At 47.8% G+C, this 26815-nt stretch overlaps 2 non-coding genes across 2 annotated transcripts; both read right to left on the bottom strand.

Annotated features, from left to right (window-relative positions):
- Window positions 1-21704: 21704 nt before the first annotated feature.
- Window positions 21705-21777, bottom strand: Trnaa-ggc (transfer RNA alanine (anticodon GGC)). Its single transcript has one exon. It is a non-coding gene; the product is annotated as a tRNA-Ala (tRNA).
- A 3104-nt stretch (window positions 21778-24881) lies between these two features.
- On the bottom strand, window positions 24882-24954 carry Trnaa-ggc (transfer RNA alanine (anticodon GGC)). Its single transcript has one exon. It is a non-coding gene; the product is annotated as a tRNA-Ala (tRNA).
- Window positions 24955-26815: the final 1861 nt, after the last annotated feature.

Below are 26815 nucleotides of genomic sequence, written 5' to 3'. Positions count from 1 at the left end.
GCGCGGGCATGCATGTGTATTATTTAACATAAAATCTTTTGTGCCACTTCTGGTAAAAAATGGTTATCCACGCACTGGCGTACAGTGTCCTCAGTTATGGTATCACAGTTTACGCACATTGTTCTGTTGAAGAAGATGTTGAAGAGCTTGCTGAAGAAGATGTTAAAAGGTGTCGTTTGCAATTCGTCTGTAGCTACTTGTGACAATTTGATTTTTCGTTTTTTTGAACTATCATTCTCAAGCATTTCGGGAGCTGCAATTTCAAGCTTCAAACGAATGTGTCAAGATTGTTAAGTAACGAGCTTCGTTTTTCCGTACCTCGTTGCTCTACCAGATACGGTAAAGCAACATGAAATGTATACGTGCCTGTTGGTTTGAATCGATTATCTGAAATTTTTTTTGCTGTAACCTCAAAACGACAACTGCAAAAATTGCTACAATCCCTTCGTTAAACTTTTTTAAGTACAAAAGAGAGTAAAAAAACAGCAATCGCGTTGCTTTTTTGGTGCTCCTTATTCTGTGTCACTGTGTTCTTTTTCCTTCGGCCATTGTTTGATTCACTGATTGCCGGGCTCCGTCCCTCAAGCCTCTCTTTGGCTTTGACAGGACCGATCACCATGTATCTTCTCATGTGAATGGAATAAACACATAATATTACTAAGAATAATATTGTTATTTTTATTATTATGAATATTATTATTAGTAGTAGTAGTATTATTAGTATTATGCTCCGCAGTTTTCTATGGTAAAAAGAAATCTCAACGCTGTGTTTCGTGAAAACGACGTGCTCATGACAAGTGTGTGGTGCTGCCATACGAAGAACTGCAGCTTCTACAGTCTGGAGCTCAGCCGTTCTTATGCAACCGATGTGCGACTGTGGATTGCGAAGGTAGGCCTAGCGACGCACCGGACGACTCGAAGGTAAGCCCCCGTATTCCTGCCTCAGCGCCCCTCGCCGCACCCGCCGTCTCTCCTCTAGTTGTTCCTGGGAACGAAGAAACAGGTTTGGGCGAGCTCCTACTCAACGCGCTGCAGGGGATCTAGTTCCTCACTGACTCGGTCGCCGAGCTTCGGGAGTGCAATGACCGGCTCCGCAGTTAGAACGCACGCGCGCTATCATAACAGACGGACACCATCGCCTCTCTCCGACCGTACGTTAGACGCCGGCGCGACGAGCTGTCACTGAGCGCCGCATCCGTACGGCCTCCCGGTACTACACCTCCCATCCCCAACTTGGCTACGGCGGCTTGTATTCGGAGTGTCTGTGCATCGAAGGCGACACACTCGATCGCTGCAACAACACCTCTCCGACCTCCCACACACCTGCCGCCAAGCGCGCCAGCGGCGATGACAACTGCGACGCTTCCACTGTCGGCCTTGCTGCCTACCGCTTCAGTGAACGCAATATGGCCCAGTGGTGGACTCCGGACGACGAAGAGCAAGGAACCAGCCTTACTTGGATCATCCGACTCGACTGGATTGGTTGTTGTAAATCCACCGACGCACCCCAGCCTTGTTTTCTTGTCGAAACTGAGTCCAAGTACGACAGCGTGGCAGCTCTAAGCCCACCTGTCTTCAGTGAACGTTGAACCGCTATTCTGCCACCGACTTAAGAACAAGTGTGAAACGTATGCATCATTCTATGTGAGTGTCGACGTAACGTACTTTCAGCGTTAATTTGACCCCTGTACCTGGCCCTCGGACCGTTTGTTCAAGCCCTTTCGAGGTAGACTTTATTCGGACATGATTCTTTTCCCCAACACCTACTCCGTTCCGCTCGATAACAAAAAGTAACGCTAGCTTTGAAATATTGTGTCACAATGCCCGGGGGCTTTGTACTACATCTTCTGAGCTTTTCCCGACTGTTCTGTCCTCTACATACCTAATTATTGTTATAGGTGTATAGAGGATGAGAGGGTGTTTGTTTACCCGCCTCACGGCATGCCGAAAGAACAACAAAGGCGGGTCAACACACACCCTCTCATTCCTTCTCTTGAACATTTCCGGAATATCAACCCTCAGCCTGACTTCCCGATGACCTACCTCGCAGCTCAAGCTATGCAACCTTCTTTCCCCCTCAAATCTCCCCCGACATTCTCCCAAACCAATCAGCTTTCTTAATTTCGCTCCCTTCTTTGCTTCTCTCCTCTCACCCTATATAAACCGTGCCTGTCAGGCTAGACATTGCCCTGAGCAAAGCAAATCTCTTTGCTTAAACGTAGGACACAATCGTGCTTTTACCTTGTTCGAAGTTTTTCTTTTCTTGTGTTTTCAACCATCTTCAAAGTTTTACTGCTCTCTTTATACATATATATATATATATATATATATATATATATATATATTTATATATATATATATATATATATATATATGTGAAAATATATATATATATATTTATATTTCATCTGACTTTTTTCATTGCCTTAGCTATTTCTCATGCTGTTTTATTCTATTGAGATTTTTTTTGTTTTTGTTTGTGCGTCAGCGTCAAGGCCTCAATGTTGTTCCTGGGCACGTAAATAAATAATTGATTGATTATTATTATTATTGAGTTTTTGTACAGCCGGTACTCTGCCTACATAGATATATTTATTATTTTCCGACTCCTTCACAAGCATGTTCGTGAGCTTGGCATGCCACAGCTTTGCGCTTTTCAATTCTTGTCCTCATGATGTACGACTGACTGTTGTGCTGTTTTTTCGGCGTGAAGCGCCGGCAACGCAAACCTTTGTCCTTCTTTCTTTTTTCCTTTTATTTTCTCTTATATTTTATGTGTGTATTCTTTTATCCTATTTATATCGAGTAGATGCCACCTAAGAAAACTTTCTTTTTATGTGGCTTACACTATTTCATATGCATATTTCTCTTGTCAGTGTGTTTACATGCCCAACAACCATTCACCTGCATTACCTTGGCACTACAGTTTGTATATTTTTGTAGTGTGTGCTTGTCAAATGGTGTAGTTTTTGTTCAGTATAAGAAATGACATTTTCTCTTTTGTGTGTGTGAGATGTGCACAACTTACGTAGCCTGTTTCCTTCTGTATTTGTATTTTTGGTCTTTTTCTCGTGCGCCAGCACAAAGGCCCGGGAAGTTACTGGGCACACAAGTAAACATTTATTTATTTATTTATTTATTTATTTATTTATTTATTTATTTATTTATTTATTTATTTATGTATTTATTTATTTATTTATATATTTATTTATTTTATTATTTTGTTCATTATTAATAGGCATTGAAGCCCAATTCTCTGGCTAACGACTCAGACATGCTTCGCTAGCAAACTAAGGTGGTTAAACAATTTAAACAAGATTGTTATCCCGTACTCCCTGTTGAAGCTACACGCTACGTGAGAAGACACGATTTTGAGCTTTTACATGATGCCTCGCTTAAGTAGAGGTGCGTGTTTGAAGCAATCCTATCGCGAAACCTTTATTGAATGCTTCTGGTACTTTGTGTGGCTGAGCACCTGATTGATTTACAACGCTCAAATTTAGGCTAACAAATCGGCTTACCCGTCCCTGAAAAAATAGGAAATTGTGAGCCGCTGTAAACGTGAAATTTTGCTGTAAAGCAGTATTTGTACACAGTTCACTGTGGTTGTTATTTTAGATGTAGAGTGTAGAAAAACGCTTCAGGGATCGGTGCAAGCGCATGAAAGAATGCATTTAAATGGAAGACATAAAAAATAAAAATAAAAAACAATGGGCGTTGGGGCAATTTAGTGATTTATCTCAATACCACAGCGCAGTTAAAAGCGGTATCACCACACGCTGATATGTAAACTTGTAATGGAAAGTTCCCCATTACTAACAGGCCCCGCTCGTTTTGAGCGATGGCTTTCACATCTCCCCAATGCGCGCCGGGTTATGAGCGCTCTATTCCGAGGAAACCACCTTCAAATACTCGGCATCGCAAGTACATATTTCGTGTCTGTGCTTCAAAATCAGGCTCGACAAAAAGTAAACTCAAGAGGACCATCGCACATGTCAGCGAATGCACTAACAGCTCAGAAAATTGTACTCTAAGTTCCTGCTAGCTTACAGTAGGCACTCCTGACGAGGCCCAGGCTCACCTGTGCTGGGTAATTTATCAGCACATTTTGCTTAGCCTTTTAGCGCCATTTTTTCTTTGAGGTCCTCCAGTTCTGCAAGCCCATGCAAGCATAGACGATGTCGGACGCTCCTCTTAACTCCCACGCACGCGTGCGCTTGGCTGGTTTGAGATTTCTGGGAATGTTCAATGGCGGAACTTCGAGCTTAAGCTGCTTCAATGCTAAAAGAAGAGCAGAGAAATCAAAACAGTATGCCTCGGCCGCAAACGCCATGGCCTCCGCCTTATTGCCACCAAAGTTACCTAGTCATAGCGTGTCTTGGCGGAAATTGGACACTAATGATCTTTCGATTGCTCCAATGCTGAGGAAGAAGAGTAGGAGCCACGCAAAAGATACGAGCACGGAAGTATATTAAATGTTTCAAAACCAAGAACAAACTAATCAAAAAATCAAATAATTTAACTCAAAAATAATCCACGCTCATCAATAAAAATGAATGTAAGGATTTCACATAACCTCCTCAAAATTCTTGCAATTGGAAAGAGCATGCATGATATGTAAAAAAGGAAGTGCGACGGCAGCACTGAAACAAACCGCCAGTGACCTAACAAGATGTGAACACTGGGTACAGGTTATTTTTGACCGTATAAATTTGCACACACAGTATTTGAAAAGAGGAACAAAGATTGTGGGTGCAAAGCAGCCAGGACATGCGGAACAAGTGATCCAGAGTTGTAAACACCTTTTAGTAACGACCTGCCACTTCATAAATCAAAAGCCTCGAAGCATACACAAAAATTAACGTATAATAAAACTAAACCAAACAGTAATTAAAAGTAGAATTAGGTTTCACCTAAAGCTAGTGTAAAAAGGTGTGTGGAACAATAGCATCCACGGAGACTCTCTGATGCCCCTCGAGAGATTATTATATTGGTGGATCAGGCATGAATCGTGACCTTCTTTTTATTATTGGGTTCTAAGACAACATTGGACCTCCATGACTAAAACATTGTTGGGTAAATGTCACCGAGAGCTGATGTGCATTGAAAGAACAAGGTTTAGTTTCTCTATCACATCGAATGAGCGATTGGAATGCAACTGTTAAAAAAGTTTCAACAACAGGGCTGTTCAAGATTTTACTTCTGTCGTAGAGGTATACCAGTAAACCGAGGCAATGTTATTGCACGTAAATGGGCGCCTACTGACAATTTCGGCCTTTTTCCGGAAGGAGCCACATTCATATTGTGAAAGTAAGTTCATTTATTCGAAATCTCATTCCGCCAGGAGGTATTCATTTTTGACTTGAATGTTTGGACGTTTATGTGGGTGTTTTCAGAAGGTTTTTGCATTTCGTAGCTGGCTTACCGTAAATTTAGATAGCAATTAGGAGAGTGGAGAAAGATCTTTTGCCAGGCGGCGAGGATAGAGAAAATTAAAGAAAAATGAACGCCGTGACGCAGAGAGATGTCACACCATTATTTCATTTCTTCTCTAATCCCTTTACGGTGCACATCTCGTTATATTTATTCTTACCACCATAAATACTTTTTCTAACCCAACGATACAGTCGCCCCTTACAAGCCAGGGCCAATATCACCCATCCTCCTCTGAACGGACGCACCAAATCATTGTCGAGAAGAAGTTAGGAACAACCTCTTTTTGAAGGCAATGAAGAGCTTTGTCACTTCCTGAGTGCCTTAGGCGCGCCAAAAAAGTCACCCTGCAAAGGAATTAGAAAATAGCTTCTAATCGTGCCAAAACAACTACCCTTCTCTACACTTATAGTTCTACAGTTATTGAAGTACTGTTGCTTTTATATATATATATATCAGAATAGGAAATGAGGGCCTCGGAGAAATAACACAGAAATAAGGGTTGGCAGTCCAGAAAACCTCTGAAAGCAAAGGGAGGATGTGGTAGGTCATTCTAACAGATAAAGGGTTTGGAAAGAAAGAAAGAAAGTTCAGGGAAAAGGCCCGCCTTGTGGGACCCAAACTCACGACCTCGAGAATACTGGTCTGTTGCGATGACTACTACGCTACTGGCGGGGCTAGATTTCCCCTCCACTTTCTGGGGTATTTATGTCAATGTAATTTTTTTCGTGTGCTTGGGGGAGGTAGCCAGTGCCAATCTGACTTCTCGGGGTGAAGAGGACCTTCTTTTAATTCTCCGGGCCATGACCCGATTGTCTACGACATGTCGAGAGTGGTCGACCAGCGTGGAACCTTCTTAAGCACCCTATGGCACCAAGACTGCCAGAACAGAGGCCCTCGCAATGCATGTAGCGAAGCAGAATAGGAAATGAGGGCCTCGTAGAAATAACACAGAAATAAGGGTTGGCAATCCGGGAAACCTGGGAAAGCAAATGGGAGGATGTGGTAGGTCATTGTAACAGATAAAGGGTTTGGAAAGAAATAAAGAAAGTTGAGGGAAAAAGCCCGCCTTGTGGGATCCGAACTCACGACCTCCTGAATACCGGTCTGTTGCGATGACCACTACGCTTCAGGCGGGGCTAGATTCCCCTCCGCTTTCTGGGGTATTTATATCAATGTAGTTTTTTCCTTTGCTTGGGTGTGGTAGCCAGCGCCACTGTGACTTCTTGGTGTGAAGGAGACCTTCTTTGAATTCTCCGGGGCGTGATGTGATTGTCTACATGTCCAGAGTGGTCCACCAGCATTGAACCCTCTTAAGTCCCTATGACACCAAGACTGCCAGAACAGAGGCCCTCGCTTTGCATGTAGCGAATCAGAATAGGAAATGAGGGGCTCGTGGAAATAAAACATAAATAACAGTTGGCAGTCCAGAAAGCCTCGGATAGCAAAGGGGAGGATGTGACAGGTCATTCAAACAGATAAAAAATTTGGAAAGAAAGAAAGAAGGTTTAGAAAAAATGCCCTCCATGTGGGATCCGCCCTAACGATCTTTAAAATTACGGTCTTTTGCGATGACCACTACGCTACTGGCGGGGCTAGATTTCCCCTCCACTTTCTCAGGTATTTATGTCAATGTAATTTTTTCCTTTGCTTGGTGGTGGTAGCCAGCGCCACTCTGACTTCTCAGGGTGAAGGGGAACTTCTTTTAATTGCCCGGGCCGTGGCCCGGTTGTCTACTACATGTCGAGAGTATGGAACCCTCTTAAGCTGCCTATGTCACCAGGACTGTCAGAACAGAGGCCCTCGCTATGCAAGTAGCCAAGCAGAATAGGGAATCAGGGGCTCGTAGAAATAACATAGAAATAAGTGTTGGCTGTTCAGAAAACCGCGTAAAGCAAAGGGGAGGATGCGGTAGGTCATTGAAACAGATAAAGAATTTGGAAAGAAAGAAAGTGGAGAAAAAATGCCCGCTAGGTGGGATCCGAACCCACGACCTCCCGAATACTGGTCAGGAGCAATGACAACTACGCTACCGGCGGGGCTAGTTTCCCCTCCACTTTGAGGGGTATTTATGTAAATGTAATTTTTTCCTGTGGTAAGGGGTGGTAGCCAACGCCACCCTGACTTATCGTGGTGAAGGGGACCTTCTTTTAATTTCACGGACAGTGACGCGATTGTCTACGACGTATCGAGAGTGGACGACCAGCGTTCAACCCTCTTAAGCTCCCTAAGGCGCAAAGACTGCCAAAACCGAGGCCCTCGCTACGCATGTAGCGTATCGGAATAGGAAATGAGGGGCTCGTAGAAATAACACAGAAATAAGGGTTGGCTGTTCCGAAAACCTCGTAAAGCAAAGGGAAGGATATGGTCGGTCATTGAAACCGATAAAGGATTGGGAAAGAAAAAAAGAAAGTTTCGAAAAAATGCCCGCAAGGTGGGAAACGAACCCTCGACCTCCAGAATACCGGTCTGTGGCAAAGACCTCTACGCTACCGGCGGGGTTAGGTTTCTCCACCACTTTGTGGGGTATTTATGTCAATGTTTTTTTTTCTGTGCTTGGGGGTGGTAGCCAGGGCCACTGTGATTTCTCGGGGTGAAGGGCACTTTTTTAATTTTCCTCCGACTGTGACGCGATTGCCTACGACATTCGAGAGTGGTCGACCAGCGTTGAACCCTCTTAAGCTCGATATGGACCCAAGACTGCCAGAACAGAGGCCCTCGCTATGCATGTAGTGAAGAAGAATAGGAAATGAGGGGCTCGTATAAATAACAGAGAAATAAGGTTTGGCTGTCCAGAAAACATCGGAAAGCATAGGGGAGGATGTGGTAGGTCATTGAAACAGATTACGAATTTGGAAAGAAAGTGAGGAAAAATTACCCGCCAGGTGGGATCCGAAACCACGACCTCCAGAATACCGGTCTGTTCCGATGACCACTACGCTTCCGGCGGGGCTAGGTTTCCCCACCAATTTCTGGGGTATTCACGTCAATGTAATTTTTTCTTGTGCTTTGGGGTGGTAACTAGCGCCACTCTGACTTCTCGCGGTGAAGGGAACCTTCTTTGAATTTCCCGGGCTGTGACCTGATTGTCTACTACATGTCGAGAGTGGTCGGCCGCCACCCCTTTCGGCTCGTGCCCAAGCCTGCCCTTGTGCCCTTGGTATTCGCAACCCCAGCGTCTCGCTTCATCTACTGGTACCATGGACGCTCTTCTTATTCTCCGAGATGTCCAGCGAGCGGCCGTCTCCGGGACCATGACAGTCCTCGACGCCTTGCTGCGGAGTCAGGCAGCGACGGCCCTTGATAGGCAAAATGTACTCGACCTCATCTTGCATGACCAGGTGAGCCTTCACCAGCTCGACGCCGAAACTCAAGCGAACCTGACGGATGTTGAATTCGAAGCGAACATTTTGAACGCGATCGACTACGATGAACGGATCTGCGCCCTGCTAACGCGTGTACGCTTTTCCGCGAGCCAAGACTTGTCCGCAAGCCCGTCCCGCAACCTAGGGCAGCCCTGTTTTCTACCTGCAACGCGACTTCGATCCTCTGCTCTCCTCCGGAGTAGGCGTGGCCGAAGGTGTCCACAACGGTCACGGGTCACATGACGCCTGCTTGGGCAATGACTGCTGCACGGGTAGAGAAACACGACGACAAAGAGGGCGCTGCGTGTTACAACAATGCTAAAGAAGACCCTAAGGAGATCAGCCCGCGAGAGCGGCTCCAGCAACCACCCAACCCTGGTGTTTCCGGGATTTCCGGTGTGGAGGAATCTGAAGGACCCTCCGAGACCTCGCCGTCGCAGACACGACCATTGTTGCCGAGACTTCTGACCGGCCTAGCCGCAGCGCTGGCGTCACCGACACGGCTCTCACGGCAGAGGCGTCATTACAGCACTTCCGCAACCCTCACTTCGACGACTTTACTACCGCTCTGGAGACGTGGGAGCAGTTATGCCACTGCCCTAGTGTCGATGATGCACCTCTTCTTTTGGAAACCTCCGAGCTTCCCTGTTGCGACCTTTACGTCGGTGAGGTAGCTCTCGTTTCGCCAGCAGTTCTGCAACCCGGTTTCGAGTCAAATATGTTTTCAATGGGTTGAGCAACAAAAACGCGGTGCGTGCAGAAGATGGACTCGCTTCAGGGAATAACGAAGCGCATGCTCCTCCGACGCTCCGCTTGCGAGGTTCGACGCCGGAAGCGAGCTTCGGCCCTACTCGTCCCAGCCCGGGGGGGAGGCATCCTCGTGGCGAAGCAAACAAATGCTTGTATGGTGACGACCCCTTCTTCAGCAAGCGCAACTCGATTGTGTACGAGCCCTAGTACCGTGTTGAGTCCAGCGAGAGCGAAATCCTATGGTTCGCTAACAAAACTGACACGCAGATGGAACACACATATTTCTTCATGGAAGAATTATTAGACGTGGGTGTGACGGCAATGCCATACCACTCTCCTGACGCTCTCCAAAAATTTGAATATCCGCTCAGCTGTTCCCATTCGATCCCGGCGGCTGCCTTCTGGCCGAAAACCCTGAGCACAGCTTGTTATCCCGGGTGACCATACGAACATTCGTAGTCTTCAATTTAAATATGTCACTTTGACCCAAAAACCCAGGAAGCACTCGTTGCCCGTGCTGCTGCCAGCTTCCTCCCAACGAACTTGGCGGCGGCGGGAGTGTGTTGAGGAATAAAGAAGCGCAGGCAGGGGGCGACAGAAGGGGAAGAAGAAGAGGAGGATCAGGGGGCACTGTCTCGCTAATCGACTCGATCACCACATCGGAAGCCAGACGCTGGTCCTCTTTCGCTACACATTTTCTGGTGCCGTGAAACCCGGGAACGACGGACCAGCGGACTTCACAACGCAGCGCCTTCAAGGTAGTGCGTGGCCTCAGGTACGTCGAATCTTCTCATTTCGGAGGCCTCACCCTTGAACGTTGCCTGCCATGGCTGCGTGCTGGACACAGACCCCCCACCTAGAGCCCGGAGATGAACTCCACCCATCGGACAGTCCCGACCGTTGCTTCGCTCTGCTCTCTATTTCTGAAGACTGGCACGTCGTAGAAAGACTTCGAATTTCACGGGTGATCCTCCGGGCAGACATAACTGAATTATCCAGTACAAGTGTTCATGCCTTGCAATCGTCAACACCAAATATTAGTATGCTTATGGATTTGTGCCATGAGGTAGAATAAAAACACGATCAACTTCGAAAGCTTGACGGGATGATTCAGACACTACTCGACTTTGACACCTTCGTAAAGGACTTAGAAGAGGCCGACGAGTACTCATACACGGTCAGTCACGCTAAGGTTTCTCTAAAAGAGCGAATCTCTGAGGAAACTTTGAGAAAGGCGGGAACCGTGACGAAGACTTTGTTGCCACCTCAAAAGAAGCAGGGGCCTCTCAGAGGCGGCTCCTCCCAGAAAAAGGACGCGCCAAGCGCAGTCCTCCCCTTCGCAACAATGGCTGCCTTCGAAACCGTGGGTTCGTCGCCGTCTATGGAAGAGAGGATAGACCAGCACAGTGACCTTACATTTCTAATGTCGTCGGTAAACCATGCCGTGGGATGTACAAGCACGACCGAGTACGGCCAAGCAGCTGGCTCCGTGGCATCCCGCCGAAGCCAGGACAATATGATGCCAGACTCGGATGCTCTCGGAAGAAGATTAAGAAGCCATCGCGCATAGCAAATAGTCAGATCGAGACAATGGATCAACGGCCTAGCAGTGGTACCGAGTGCAAGTACAACAAGGCATTCACTCGTTCACCGCAGGTACCAAACAGGTGGCTCAGCAGCAAGTCTCGGAACACGCAGATTCAGCCATGTGAAAGTTAAGCGTTTGTTCGACTACTAGAAGCAAGGAAATCCAGGGCAATGGCGACGATACAGACACAAGTGCGAAAAACTCAGCCAGGACTCAGAACGGAACATCGAATGCGATCAGAAAAGGGAAAAGGGACCGCTGACCAGAAGATTGAGGCTGCATCCAGAATTCGATTTATCCATGCTCACTCGAGGACTAATTTTGCCTCCTGCGTCAGGCCCTCCGGTTCGAGCAAAACAGCGTGCCCCGTCGTAGCCAAGAAGGTAGCAAGAAGAAGGCATCGTGCCGCGAAGCATAGATGCAAGATAAAGAAGGATGTATCTTCCACCTCTCGTCTGCAAAGGAATTGACATCGGACTACCCGTCTAGGAAAACTAGACTAACCTGTTCTGCACTTTCCCACTAGTGTCACCGTCGGGGCTGGGAGTATGTTGCAGATTTAGTAAGGAAGAGGACAAGGGGGCTAACCGCCAACTATCATTGCTATCGGAGAGAGGAGAAAGAAGCGAATAAACCTCGGTCCGGCTCAGTCATGGCCTCGCGTCCGCGTCTCGTTCCAGAACCGCAAGAACAGAGGCCGTCGCAATGCTTGTAGCGAAGCATAATAGGAAAAAAGAGGCTCTTAGAAATACCGGAGAAATAAGGATTGGCTTTCCAGAAAACCTCAAAAAGCAAAGGGGAGGATGCGGTAGGTCATTGAAACAGATAAAGAGTTTGGAAAGAAAGTGAAGAAAAACTGCCCGCCAGGTGGGATCCGAACATACGACCTCCAGAATACCGGTTTGGAGCAATGACCACTACGCCACCGGCGTGGCTAGTTTTCCCGTCCACTTCCTCGGGCATTTATGTCAATGCAACTTTTTCCTTTGCTTGGGGGTGGTATCCACCGTACTGTGACTTCTCATTGCGAAGGGCACCTTCTTTTAATTCCCCCCGTCATGACGCAATTGTATACGACATGTCTAGAATGGTCGACCAGCGTTGAACCCTCTTAAGCTCCCAAATGGCACCAAGACTCCCAAAAGAGAGGCCCTCGCTATGCATGCAGCGAATCTGAATAGGAAATAAGGTGCTCGTAGAAATAGCACAGAAATAAGGGTTGGCAGTCCAGGAAACCTCAGAAAGCAAAAGGGAATATGTGGTACGTAATTGAAACCGATAAATGATTTGGAAAGAAAAAAAGAAAGTGCAGAAAAAATGCCCGTTACTTAGGAAAAGAACCCACGACCTCCAGAATACCGCTCTGTTGCAATGTCCACCACGCTACCGGTGGGGCTAGGTTTCCCATCCACTTTCTGGGGTATTTATGTCAATGTTTTTTTCCTGCGCTTGGGGCTGGTATCCAGCGCCACTGTAAGTTCTCGGGGTGAAGGGCACCAATTCCCCCGGCCAAGACGCGATTGTCTTCGACATTCGAGAGTGGTCCACCAGCGTTGAACCCTCTTAATTCACTATGGCACCGAGAACGCCCGAACAGTGGCCCTCGCTATGCATGTAGCGAGTCTGAATAGGAAATGAGCATAATGGTTGGCTGTCCAGAAAACCTTGGAAAGCAAAGGTGAGGATGTGGTAGGTCAATGAAACACAAAGAATTTCGAAAGAAAGTGGAGAAAAAATGCCCGCTAGGTGGGATCCATACCCACGCCCTCCAGGATACCTGTCTGTTGCGATGACCACTATGCTACCGGCGGGGCTAGGTTTCCCCTCCACTTTCTCTGGTATTTATGTCAATGTAATTTTTTCCTGTGCTTGGGGGTAGTAGCCAGCGCCACTGGGACTTCTCGGGGTGTTTTAATTCCCCCGGCCCTGACGCCATTGTCTACGACATTTCTTAAGTGTTCGACCAGCGTTTAACCCTCTTAAGCTCCCTTTGGCACCAAGACTGCCAAAAGAAAGGCGCGCGCCTTGCATGTAGCGAATCTGAATAGGAAATGAGGGGCTCGAAGCAATAACACAGAAATAATGGTTGGCAGTCCAGAAAAGCTCAGAAAGCAAAGGGGAATATGTGGTAGGTCATTGAAACCGATAAAGGGTGGTAGCCAGCGCCACTCTGACTTCTCGGGGTGAAGGAAACCTTCCTTGAATTCCCCCGGCCATGACGCGATTGTCTAGTACATGTCGAGAGTGGTCAACCGCGTGGAACCCTTTTAAGCTCCCTATGGCACCAAGACTTCAAGAACAGAGGCCGTCGCTATGCATGTAACGAAGCAGAAAAGGAAATATCCGGCTCATAGAAATAACGGAGAAATAAGGTTTGGTTGTCCAGAAAACCACAAAAAGCCAAGGGCAGGATGCGGTAGGTCATTGAAACAGATAACGGATTTGGAAAGAAAGTGGGGAAAAATTGCCCGGCCGGTGGGATCTGAAACCACGACCTCCAGAATACCGGTCTTTTGCGATGACCACTACGCTACCGGCGGGGCTAGGTTTCCCATCCACTTTCTGGGGTATTTACGTCAATGTAACTTTTTCCTGTGCATGGGGGTGGTAGTCAGCGCCACTGTGACCTCTCGGGGTGTAGGGTGCCTTGTGTTAATTCTCCCGGCCGTCACGCGATTGTCTATGACATGTCTAGACTGGTCGACCAGTGTTGAACCCTCTTAAGCTCCCAATGGCACCAAGACTGCCAAAGAGAGGCCCTCGCTATCCATGAAGCGAATGTAAATAGGAAATGAGCATAAGGGTTGGCTGTAAAGGAAACCTCGGAAAGCAAATGTGAGGATGTGGTAGGTAATTGAGACAGATAAGGAATTTCGAAAGAAAGTGGAGAAAAATGCCCGCTAGGTGGGATCCGAACCCACGACCTCCAGAATAAAGGTCTGAAGAGATGACCACTTCGCAAAAGGCGGGGCTAGTTTTCCCCTCCACTTTGTGGGGTATTTATGTAAATGTAATTTTTTCCTGTGCTAAGGGGTGGTCGCCAACGCCACAATGACTTCTCGGGGTGAAGGGGACCTTCTTTTAATTCCCCAGGAAGTGACGCTATTGTCTACGACATTCTAGAGTGGTCGACCGGCGTTGACCCCTCCTAAGCTCGTTATGGCACCAAAACTGCCAGAACAGAAGCCCTCGCTATGCATGTAGCCAAGCAGAATAGGAAATAAGAGCCTCGTAGAAATAACAGAGAAATAGGGTTTGGCAGTCTAGAAAACCTCGGAAAGCAAAGGGGAGGATCTGGTAGGTCATTGAAACGGAGAAAGAATTGGGAAAGAAATAAAGTGAAGAAAAATCGCCCGCCAGGTGGGATCTGAAACCATGACCTCCAGAATACCGGTATGGTGCGATGACCACTACGCTACCGGCGGGGCTAGTTTCCCCTCCACTTTCTGTAATATTTATATCAATGTAATTTTTTTCTATGCTTGGGGGTGGTAGCCAGTGCCACTATGACTTCTCGGGGTGAAGAGGACCTTCTTTGAATTTCCCGGGCCGTGACGTGATTGTCTACGACATGCCAAGAGTGGTCGACCAGAGTTGAACCCGCTTAAGTCCCTACGGCAACAGATTCCAGAAAAGAGGCCCTCGCTTTGCAAGTGCCGAAGCAGAATAGGAAATGAGGGGTCGTAGAAATAAAACAGAAATAAGAGTTGGCAGTCCAGAAAACCTCGGAGAGCGAGGGGGAGGATGTGGTAGGTCATTGAAAGGGATAAAGGATTAGAAAAGAAATAAAGAAAGTGCGAAAAAGCGCCCGCCAGGTGGGATACAAACCAACGACCTCGAAAATACCGGTCTGTTGCGATGACCACTACGCTACCGGCGGGGCTAGGTTTCCTCTCCACTTTCTGTGATACTTATGTCCACGTAATTTTTTCCTGTGCTTGGGGGGGTATCCAGCGCCACTGGGATATCTCGGGGTGTAGGGCGCCATGTTTTAATTACCCCAGACCTGACGCGAATGTCTACGACATTCGAGAGTGGTCCACCAGCGTTGAACCCTCTTAATTCACTATGGCACCGAGAACGCCAGAACAGTGGCCCTCGCTATGCATGTAGCGAGTCTGAATAGGAAATGAGCATAATGGTTGGCTGTCCAGAAAACCTTGGAAAGCAAAGGTGAGCATGTGGTAGGTCAATGAAACACAAAGAATTTCGAAAGAAAGAAAGTGGAGAAAAAATGCCCGCTAGGTGGGATCTACACCCACGCCCTCCAGGATACCTGTCTGTTGCGATGACAACTACGCTACCGGCGGGGCTAGGTTTCCCCTCCACTTTCTCTGGTATTTATGTCAATGTAATTTTTTCCTGTGCTTGGGGGTGGTAGCCAGCGCCACTGGGACTTCAAAGGGTGTAGGGCGCTTTGTTTTAATTCCCCCGGCCCTGACGCCATTGTCTACGACATTTCTTAAGTGGTCGACCAGCGTTTAACCCTCTTAAGCTCCCTATGGCACCAAGACTGCCAAAAGAAAGGCGCGCGCTGTGCATGTAGCGAATCTGAGTGGGAAATGAGGGGCTCGCAGAAATAAGGGTTGGCAGTCCAGAAAACCTCAGAAAGGAAAAGGGAATATGTGGTAGGTCATTGAAACCGATAAAGGATTTGAAAAGAAAGTGCAGGAAAAATGCCTGCCAGTAGGGAAACTAACCCACGACCTCCAGATTACCGGTCTGTTGCGATGACCACTACGCTACCGGCGGGGCTAGGTTTACCCTGCAGTTTCTGGGGTATTTATATCAATGTTTTTTTCCTGTTCTTGGGGGCGGTAGCCAGCGCCAACCTCACTTCTCGAGGTGAAGGGGACCTTCCTTGAATTCCCCGTGCCGTGACGAGATTGTCTATGACATGTCGAGAGTGGTCAACCAGCGTTGAACCCTCTTAAGCCCCTATGGCAATAAGACTGCCAGAAAAGACGCCCTCGCTTTGCATGTAGCGAATCAGAATAGGAAATGAGAGGTCGTGGAAATAAAACAGAAACAAGAGTTGGCCGTCCAGAAAACCTCGGATCAAAGGGGAGGATTTGGTAGGTCATTGAAACAGATAATGGATTTGGAAAGAAAGAAGGCAAGTGCAGAAAAAATGCCGACCAGGTGGGATACGGACCCACAACCTCAAGAATACCGGTCTGTTGCGATGACCACTACGCTTCCGGCGGGGCTAGTTTTTTCCCTCCATGTATTGGGGTATATATGTCAATGAAATTTTTTCCTGTGCATGGGGTGGCAGCACCCGCCACTGTGACTTCTCGGGGTGAAGGGCACCTTTTAATTCCCCTGGTCGTGCGCGATTGTCTACGACATGTCGAGAGTGGTGGACCAGTGTTGAGCCCTTTTTAGCTCGCAATGGCACCAAGACTGCCAGAACAGAGGCCCTCGCTATGCATGTGGCGAAGCAGAATAAGAAATTAGGGGCTCATAGAAATAACACAGAAATAAGTTTTGGCTCTCCAGAAAACCTCGGAAAGCAAAGGGCAGGATGTGGTAGGTCACTGAAACAGATAACGGATTTGGAAAGAAAGTGGAGAAAAATTGCCCGCCAGGTTGGATCCGAAACGACGACCTCCAGAATACCTGTCTGGTGCAATGACTACTACGCTACCGGCGGGACTAGTTTCCCCTCTACTTTCTGGGGTATTTATGTGAAAGTAATTTTTTTCTATGCTTGGGGGTGGTAGCCAGTGGCACTCTGACTTCTCGGGGTGAAGGGGACTTTCCTTGAATTCCCCGTGCCGTGACGCGATTGTCTACTACATGTCGAGAGTGGTCAACCACGTGGAACCCTCTTAAGCTCCCTATGGCACTAAGACTGCAAGAACAGAGGCCGTCGCTATGCATGTAGCGAAGCAGAAAAGGAAATATCCGGGTCATAGAAATAACGGAGAAATAAGGTTTGGTTGTCCAGAAAACCACAAAAAGCCAAGGGCAGGATGCAGTAGGACATTGAAACAGATAACGGATTTGGAAAGAAAGTGGGGAAAAATTGCCCGGCCAGTGGGATCTGAAACCACGACCTCCAGAATACCGGTCTTTTGCGATGACCACTATGCTACCGGCGGGGCTAGGTTTCCCATCCATTTTCTGGGGTACTTACATCAATGTAACTTTTTCCTGTGCATGGCGGTGGTAGTCAGCGCCACTGTGACCTCTCGGGGTGTAGGGTGCCTTGTTTTATTTCTCCCAGCCGTCACGCGATTGTCTATGACATGTCTGGACTGGTCCACCAGTGTTGAACCCTCTTAAGCTCCATATGGCACCAATACTGCCAAAGAGAGGCCCTCGCTATCCACGTAGCGAATCTAAATAGGAAATGAGCATAAGGGTTGGCTGTCCAGGAAACCTCGGAAAGCAAATGTGAGGATGTGGTAGGTCATTGAGACAGATAAGGAATTTCGAAAGAAAGTGGAGCAAAAATGCCCGCTAGGTGGGATCTGAATCTACGACCTCCAGAATACCTGTCTGAAGAGATGACCACTTCGCAAGCAGCGGGGCTAATTTTCCCCTCCACTTTGTGGGGTATTTATGTAAATGTATTTTTTTCCTGTACTAAGGGGTAATAGCCAACGCCACAATGACTTCTCGGGGTGAAGGGACCTTCTTTTAATTCCCCAGGCAGTGACGCGATTGCCTACGAAATTCTAGAGTGGTCGACCGGCGTTGAATCCTCTTAAGCTCGTTATGGCACCAAGACTGCCAGAACAGAAGCCCTCGCTATGCATGTAGCCAAGCAGAATAGGAAATAAGAGCCTCGTAGAAATAACAGAGATATAAGGTTTGGCAGTCTAGAAAACCTCAGAACGCAAAGGGGAGGATCTGGTAGGTCATTGAAACAGAGAAAGAATTTGGAAAGAAATAAAGTGAAGAAATATTGCCCGCCAGGTGGGATCCGCAACCATGACCTCCAGAATGCCGGTATGGTGCGATGACCACTACGCTACCGGCGGGGCTAGGTTTCCCCTACACTTTCTGTGATATTTATGTCCACGTAATTTTTTCCTGTGCTTGGGGGTGGTAGCCAGCGCCACTGGGACTTCTCCGGGTGTAGGGCGCCATGTTTTAATTTCCCCGGCCCTGACGCGATTGTCTACGACATGTCTAAAGTGGTCGACACAGCGTTTAACCCTCTTAAGCTCCCTATTGCACCAAGACTGCCTCAAGAGAGGCCCTCGCTATGCATGTAGCGAATCTGAGTAGGAAATGAGGGGCTCGTATAAATAACACAGAAATAAGGGTTGGCAGTCTAGAAAACGCCAGAGAGCAAAGGGGAATATCTGGTGGGTCATTGAAACCGATAAAGGATTTGGAAAGTAAGAAATAAAGTGCAGAAAAAATGCCCGCCAGGCGGGAAACGAACCCACGACCTCCAAAATACCGGTCTGTTGCGATGACCACTACACTACCAGCGTGGCTAGGTTTCCCCTCCAGTTTCTGGGGTATTTATGTCAATGTTTTTTTCCTGTGCTTGGGGGAGTGTAGCCAGTGCCACTATGACTTCTCGGTGTGAAGGCACCTTCTTTTAATTCCATCCCGTGGTGACGCGATTGTCTAAATCATTTGAGAGTGGTCGACCAGCGTTGAACCCTCTTAAGTCCCTATGGCAACAACACTCCCAGAAAAAAAGGCCTTCGCTTTGCATGTAGCGAATCAGAATAGAAATAAAGGCATCATAGAAATAAGAGAGAAATAAGGTTTGGCAGTCCTCAAAGCCTCGGAAAACAAAGGGGAGTATGTGGTTGGTCAATGAAACAGATCAAGAAATTGGAAAGAAATAAAGTGAAGAAAAAATGCCCCCAGGTGGGATCCGAACCCACGACCTCCGGAATACTGGTCTGGAGGGATGACCACTAAGCAACCCGCGGGGATACTTTTCATTCCACTTTCTGGGGTATTTTTGTAAATGTAATTTTTTCCTGTGCTAGGGGGTGGTAGCCAACGCCACTTTGACTTCTCGGGGTTAAGGGGACCTCCTTTTATTCTCCGGCCGTGACGCGATTGTCTACGACGTGTCGACAGTGGACGACCAGTCTTCATTCTTCTGAAGCTCCCTAAGGCACAAAGACTGCCAAAACCGTGGCCCTCGCTACGCATCTAGCGAATCTGAATAAGAAATGAGGGGCTCGTAGAAATAACACAGAAATAAGTGTTGGCTGTTCAGAAAACCGCGTAAAGCAAAGGGAAGGATGTGGTAGGTCATTGAAACAGATAAAGAATTTGGAAAGAAAGTGTAGAAAAAACACCCATCAGGTGGGATTCGTACCCACGATCTCCAGAGTACCGGTCTGGTGCAGTGCGATGGCCACTACGCTACCGGCGGGGCTAGTTTTCCCTCCACTTTCAGGGGTATTTTTGTAAATGTAATTTTTTTGAGCTAGGGGGTGGTAGCCAACACCACTCTGGCTTCTCGGGGTGTAGGGCGCCTTGTTTTAATTCCCCCGGCCCTGACGCAATTTTCTACGACATGTTTAAAGTGGTCGACCAGCGTTGAACTCTCTTAAGCTCCCTATGGCACCAAGACTGCCAAAAGAGAGGCCCTCGCTCCGTATGTACAGAATCTGAATAGGAAATGAGGGGCTCGTACAAATAACACAGAAATAAGGGTTGGCAGTCCAGAAAACCTCGGAGAGCAAAAGGGAGGATTTGGTAGGTCATTGAAACAGATAGAGGATTTGAAAAGAAAGAAGGAAAGTGGAGAAAAAATGCCGGCCAGGTGGGATACGGACCCACGACCTTCAGAATACCGGTCTGTTTCGATGGCCACTACGCTTCCGGCGGGGCTAGTTTTCCCCACCCGTTCTGGTTTATATATGTCAATGTAATTTTTTCTTGTGCTTGGGGGTGGTAGCCAGCGCCACTCTGACTTTTCGGGGTGAAGGGGACCTTCCTTGAATTCCCAGGGACGTGACGCGATTGTCTACTACATGTCCAGAGTTGTCGACCAGCGAGGAACCTTCTTAATCTCCCTATGGCACCAAGACTGCAAGAAGAGAGGCCGTCGCTATGCTTGTAGCGAAGCAGAATCGGACAAAAGGGGCTCATAGAAATAACCGAGAATTCAGGGTTGGCTGTCTAGAAAACCTCAAAAAGCAAAGGGGAGGATGCGGTAGGTAATTGAAACAGATAACGGATTTGGAAAGAAAGAAAGAAAGTGCAGAAAAAATGCCCGCCAGTTGGGAAACGAACCCACGACCTCCAGAATACCGCTCTGTTGCAATGCCCACTACGCTACCGGCGGGGCTAGGCTTCCCCTCCAGTTTCTGGGGTATTTATGTAAATGGCTTTTTCCTGTGCTTCGGGGTAGCAGCCAGCGCCATTGGGACTTCTCTGGGTGTAGGGCGCCAATCGCATCAGGGCGCCCCGGCCCTGATGCGATTGTCTACGAGATGTCTAAAGTGGTCGACCAGCATTGAACCCTCTTAAGCTCGTGTGGCACCAAGACTGACAGAACAGAGGCCCTTGCTATACATATAGCGAAGCAGAATAGAAAATGAGTGCCTCTTAGAAATAAGAGAAATAAGGTTTGGCTGTCCATAAAACCTCGGAAAGCCAAGGGGAGGATGTGGTAGGTCATTTAAACAGATAAAGAATTTGGGAAAAAGAAAGTGGAGAAACAATGCCCGCCAGGTTGGATCCGAACCCACAACCTCCAGAATACCGGTCTGGAGTGATGACCACTACGCAACCGGCGGGGCTAGCTTCCCCTCCACTTTCTAAGGTATTTATGTAAATGTAATCTTTTCCTGTGCTTGGGGGTGGTAGCCAACGCCGCTCGGACTTCTCGGGGTAAAATGGACCATCTTTTAATTCTCCGGGCCGTGACGCTGTTGCCTACGGCGTGTCGAGTGTGGACGACCAGCGTTAAACCCTCATAAGCTCCGTAAGGCACAAAGACTGCAAAAACCGAAGCCATCGCTACGCATGTAGCGAATCTGCATAGGAAATGAGGAGCTCGTAGACATAACAAAGAAATAAGGGTTTGCTGTCCAGAAAACCTCGTAAATCAAAGGAAAGGAGGTGGTAGAGTATTGAAACAGATAAAGTATTTGGAAAGAAAGAAAGAAAGTGTAGAAAAAATGCCCGCCAGGTGGAATCCGAACCCACGACCACCCGAATACCGGTCTGGTACGATGGCCACTACGCTACCGGCGGAGCTAGTTGCCCCTCCACTTTCTGGGGTATTTATGTCAATGTAATTTTTTTGTATGCTCAGGGTTGTAGCCAGCGCCACTCTTACTTCTCGGGGTGAAGGGGACCTTCACAGTATTCCCCGGGCCGTGACTTGATTGTATACGACATGTCGAGAGTGGTCGACCAGCATTGAAACCTCTTAAGTCCCTATGATAACAAGACTCCCAGAAAAAGGCCCTCGCTTTCCATGTAGAGAATCAGAATTGGAAATTAGGGCCATAGAAATAAAACATAAGAGTTGGCAGTCCAGAAAACCTTGGAGAGCAAAGCAGAGGATGTGGTAGGTCATTGAAACAGATAAAGAATTTGGAAAGAAAGAAAGTGAAGATGAAATGCCCACCATGTGGGATACGAACCCACGACCTCCAGAATGCCGGTCTGTTGCGATGACCACTACGCTACCGGTGGGGCAAGGGTTCCCCTCCACTTTCTGGGGTATTTAAGTCAAGATTATTTTTTTCTGTGCTTGCGAGTGGTAGCCAGCACCACTCTGACTTCTAGGGGGGAAGGGACCTTCCTTTTATTCCCCGGGCCGTGACGCGATTGTCTACGACATGTGGAGAGTAGTCGACCAGCATTGAACCCTCTTAGGCTCGCTATGGCACCATGACTGCAAGTACAGAGGCCCTCGCTATGCATGTCGCGAACAAGAATAAAAAAAGGGGGGCTCGTAGAAATAACACAGATATAAGAGTTAGCAGTCCAGAAAACCTCGGAAAGCAAAGGGGAGGATGTGGTAGGTCATTGAAACAGATAAGAGTTTAAAAATAAAGAAAGAAAGTGGAGGAAAAATGCCCGACATGTAGGTTCCGAACTCACGACCACCAGAATACCGGTCTGTTCCGATGACCACTACGCTACCGGCGGGGCTAGTTTTCCCCACCACGTTAAGGTGTATATATGTCAATGTAATTTTTTCCGGTGCTTGGGGGTGGCAGCCACCGCAACTGTGAGTTCTCGAGGTGAAGGGCACATTCTTTTAATTCCCCCTGTGGTGACGCGATTGTCTACGACATATCGAGAGTGGTCGACAAGCATTGAACCCTCTTAATCTCGCTACGGCACCAAGACTGCCAGAACTGAGGCCCTCGCTATGCATGTAGCGAAGCAGAATAGGAAATGAGGGGCTCGTAGAAATAACAGAAAAATAATGTTTGGCTGTCCAGAAAACCTCGGAAAGCAAAGGCGAGGATGTGGTAGGTCATTGAAACAGATAACAGATTTGGAAAGAAAGTGGAGAAAAATTGCCCGCCAGGTGGGATCCGAAACCACGACCTCCAGAATACAGGTGTGGTGTGATGACCACTACGCTACTGGCGGGACTAGTTTCCCCTCCACTTTCTGGGGTATTTATGTCAATGTAATTTTTTCTATGCTTGGGGGTGGTAGCCTGCGCCGCTCTGACTTTTCGGGGTGAAGGGGACCTTCCTTGATTTCCCTGGGACGTGACGCGATTGTCTACTACATGTCCAGAGTTGTCGACCAGCGAGGAACCTTGTTAATCTCCCTATGGCACCAACAGTGCAAGAACAGAGGCCGTCGCTATGCTTGTAGCGAAGCAGAATCGGGCAAAAGGGGCTCATAGAAATAACCGAGAATTCAGGGTTGGCTGTCCAGAAAACCTCAAAAACTAAAGGGGAGGATGCGGTAGGTAATTGAAACAGATAACGGATTTGGAAATAAAGAAAGAAAGTGCAGAAAAAATGCCCGCCAGTTGAGAAACGAAACCACGACCTCCAGAATACTGCCCTGTAGCAATGTCTACTACGCTACATGGCGGGGCTACGCTTTCCCTCCAGTTTCTGGGGTATTTATGTCAATGGTTTATTTCCTGTGCTTGGGGGTGGCAGCCAGCGCCACTGGGACTTCTCCGGGTGTAGGGCGCCTTTTTTTTTCCCCCGGCCCTGATGCGATTGTCTACGAGATGTCTAAATTGGTCGACCAGCATTGAACCCTCTTAAGCTCGTGTGGCACCAAGACTGCCAGAACAGAGGCCCTCGCTATACATATAGCGAAGCAGAATAGAAAATGAGTGCCTCGTAAAAATAGAGAAATAAGGTTTGGCTGTCCATAAAACCTCGGAAAGCAAAGGGGAGGATGTGGTAGGTCATTTAAACAGATAAAGAATTTGGGAAAAAGAAAGTGGAGAAACAATGCCCGCCAGGTTGGATCCGAACCCAAGACCTCCAGAATACCGGTCTGGAGTGATGACCACTACGCAACCGGCGGGGCTAGTTTCCCCTCCACTTTCTAAGGTATTTATGTAAATGTAATCTTTTCCTTTGCTAGGGGGTGGTAGCCAAAGCCGCTCGGACTTCTCGGAGTAAAATGGACCATCTTTTATTTCTCCGGGCCGTGACGCCGTTGCTTACGGTGTGTCTAGTGTGAACGACCAGCGTTAAACCCTCATAAGCTCCCTAAGGCACAACGACTGCCAAAACTGAAGCCCTCGCTACGCATGTAGCGAAGAATAAAAAATAAGGGGCTCGTAGAAATAGCTCAGATATAAAGGTTAGCAGTGCAGAAAACATCGGCAAGCAAAGGGGAGGATGTGGTAGGTCATTGAAACAGATAAGAAATTAAAAACAAAAAAGAAAGTGGAGGAAAAATGCCCGACATGTGGGTTCCGAACTCACGACCACCAGAATACCGGTCTGTTCCGATGACCACTACGCTTCAGGCGGGGCTAGTTTTCCCAGCCAATTTCTGGGATATTTATGTCAATGCAATTTTTTCCTGTGCTTGGGTGTGGTAGCCAGAGCCACTGTGACTTCTCGGGGTGAACGGGACCTTCTTTGAATTCCCCAGGCCATGATGTGATTGTCGACAACATGTCGAGAGTGGTCGACCGGCGTTGAACCGAATTAAATCCCTATGGCACCAAGATTGCCAGATCAGCAGCTATCGCTTTGCATGTAGCGAATCAGAAAAGGAAATTAGGGGCTCGTAGAAATAAAACATCAATAAGAGTTTGCAGTCCAAAAAACCTTGGAGACCAAAGGGGAGGATGTGGTAGGTAATTGAAACAGATAAAGTATTTGGAAAGAAAGTGGAGAAAAAATGCCCTCCAGGAGGGATACGAAACCACGACCTCCAGAATACCGGTCTGTTGCGATGACCACTACGGTACCGCGGGGCTAGTTTTCCGCTCCATTTTGTGGGGTATTTATGTAAATATTTTTTTCGGTGCTTGGGGGTGGTAGCCAGCGCCAGTGTGACTTTGGGGGTGAAGGGCACCTTCTTTTAGGTCCCTCTGCCATGTCGCGATTGTCTACGACATGTCAAGAGTGGTCGACCAGCGTTGAACCCTCTTAGGCTCGCTATGGCACCAAGACTGCCAGATCATAGGCCCTCGCTTTGCATGTAGCGAATCAGAATAGGAAATGAGGGTCTCGTAGAAAAAAAACATCAATAAGAGTTGGCAGTCCAGAAAACCTCGGAGAGCAAAGGGGACGATGTGGTAGGTCATTGAAACAGATAAAGTATCTAGAAAGAAAGTGGAGTAAAATATGCCCGCCAGGTGGGATACGAACTCACGACCTCCAGAATGCCGGTCTGTTGCGATGACCACTACGCTACCGACGGGGCTAGGTTCCCCTCCACTTTCTGGGGTATGTATGTCAAGATAATTTTTTCCTGTGCTTGGGGGTGTTAGCTAGAACCACTCTGACTTCTTGGGGTGAAGGGAACCTTCCTTTTATTCCCCGGGCCGTGACGCGATTGTCTACGACATGTTGAGAGTAGTCGACGAGCATTGAACCCTCTTAGGCTCGCTATGGCACCAAGACTGCCAGTACAGAGGCCCTCGCTATGCATGTAGCGAAGAAGAATAGGAAATGAGGGGCTCGTAGAAATAACACAGATATAAAGGTTAGCAGTCCAGCAAATATCCGAAAGCAAATGGGAGGATGTGGTAGGTCATTCAACCAGATAAGTAAATAAAAAGAAAGATAGAAAGTGGTCGACCAGTGTTGAGCCCTTTTTAGCTCGCAATGGCACCAAGACTGCCAAAGAGAGGCCCTCGCTATCCATGTAGCGAATCTGAATAGGAAATGAGCATAAGGGTTGGCTGTCCAGGAAACCTCGGAAAGCAAATGTGAGGATGTGGTAGGTAATTGAGACAGATAAGGATTTTCGAAAGAAAGTGGAGAAAAAATGCCCGCTAGGTGGCATCCCAACCCACGACCTCTAGAATACCGGTCTGAAGAGATGACCACTTCGCAAACGGCGGGGCTAGTTTTCCCCTCCACTTTGTGGGGTATTTATGTAAATGTAATTTTTTCCTGTGCTAAAGGAAGGTAGCCAACGCCACAATGACTTCTCGGGGTGAAGGGGACCTTCTTTGAATTCCCCGGCCCGTGATGTGATTGTCTACGACATGTCGAGAGTGGTCGACCAGCGTTGAACCGTCTTAAGTCCCTATGGCACCAAGATTGCCAGATCAGAGGCCCTCGCTTTGCATGTAGCGAAACAGAATATGAAATGAGGGGCTCGTAGAAATCAAACAGAAAGAAGAGTTGGCACTCCAAAAAACATCGGAGAGCAAAGAGGAGGATGTGGGAAATGGGGAAACTTGAGTAATCTTGGTGACGGTATTGGGGAAAATGCAGAACCCGAGCACCCCCAATCTCGCTTCAAGCGACCTTCCGAATTAGTTTTAAGGTGGAGGGTAGAAACCTTCAACGGTGGCCCTCGTAGCCCAGGTCAAGCTCCGCTGGATAGACTTTACGTCGTTTACCAGGCAGGGTGCTCTGGGACCTCTCTCTGTATCAAGAGAACCCGAGCGAAGAAAATAGCCCCGCATGGTATTTTCAAACCCCAAAGGTGATCGGTCCCTGAAAAGTGGCTGCACAGAAATATCTTTTCCCACTTTGCCATACTTAAGACTCCCTGAACCGGATAATTTTACTCTATTTGTTTTCATGGAATCCCTCGATCCAGCACAACCAATTGCATCGCCGTCATTGTTCTTGATTGCAAAATATGTTGAAGGTATAATTGAAACACCCTACAAGGTTAACAAAGAGGACTGGTGAGGTACTTGTCAAGGTAAACGACAAGGTAAACTCGACCGGCTGTTCTGGACATCAGGGTCAACCCCCAATAGCTCCCAGGGTGTGATCTCTGATCAAAATCACTAGAATGAAACAGATGTATTAATCTTTGTGGGGTTCAATATCACGGCGTCACAGCCGTCAGCCGGATTACCACCCACATTGGCGACAAGGAGATTCGCGCCGAGCCCATAACCTTGACATTTACCGCGCAACACTGTCGCAACGTATAAATGCTGGCTTTATCCAATGCTCCATTCGTGCCTACATCGCAAACGCACTGCGCTGGTTTAAGTGCCAGTGGTTCTGGCGCAGTACAAATTGTTGCCGTGGGCCAACCAACTGTGCAAAATGCGCGGCCCAGGGTCATCCTACCAATAAATGTCCATCCA

This window comes from Haemaphysalis longicornis, unplaced genomic scaffold, assembly GCF_048455015.1.
Source record: "Haemaphysalis longicornis isolate Haplotype H1 unplaced genomic scaffold, Haemaphysalis longicornis Haplotype H1 scaffold_11, whole genome shotgun sequence".
NCBI classification, from domain to species: domain Eukaryota; kingdom Metazoa; phylum Arthropoda; class Arachnida; order Ixodida; family Ixodidae; genus Haemaphysalis; species Haemaphysalis longicornis.
The sequence above is the reverse complement of the archived record's forward strand: the minus strand, read 5'-3'. Positions and strand labels throughout refer to the sequence as shown.